This window comes from Cynocephalus volans, chromosome 2, assembly GCF_027409185.1.
Source record: "Cynocephalus volans isolate mCynVol1 chromosome 2, mCynVol1.pri, whole genome shotgun sequence".
Classification (NCBI taxonomy): domain Eukaryota; kingdom Metazoa; phylum Chordata; class Mammalia; order Dermoptera; family Cynocephalidae; genus Cynocephalus; species Cynocephalus volans.
In genome coordinates this window covers 31,708,066-31,708,324 of record NC_084461.1, presented here as the reverse complement: position 1 = coordinate 31,708,324, position 259 = coordinate 31,708,066, and positions in this window count along the sequence as shown.

Below are 259 nucleotides of genomic sequence, written 5' to 3'. Positions count from 1 at the left end.
TTGTGGCATGTAAATATTTTTTTGTATTTAATAAAATATAATACTTAAATTGTCTGACTTGTTCTCTAGTAGAAAGAAATATATGGCTAAAAGTTTCTGTTTTGTTACTGCACCAGGTGACAACAACTTGGTGTCTCTCTATGACGAGCACTACTGGGCTTTTGGGTGGGACAGTTCTTCATGGGAAAACATTGTCATCCCATTGCAGGATTCATTTAGTTCTTACCTACTAATAACAGTCATTGTGATCACCCCCTCC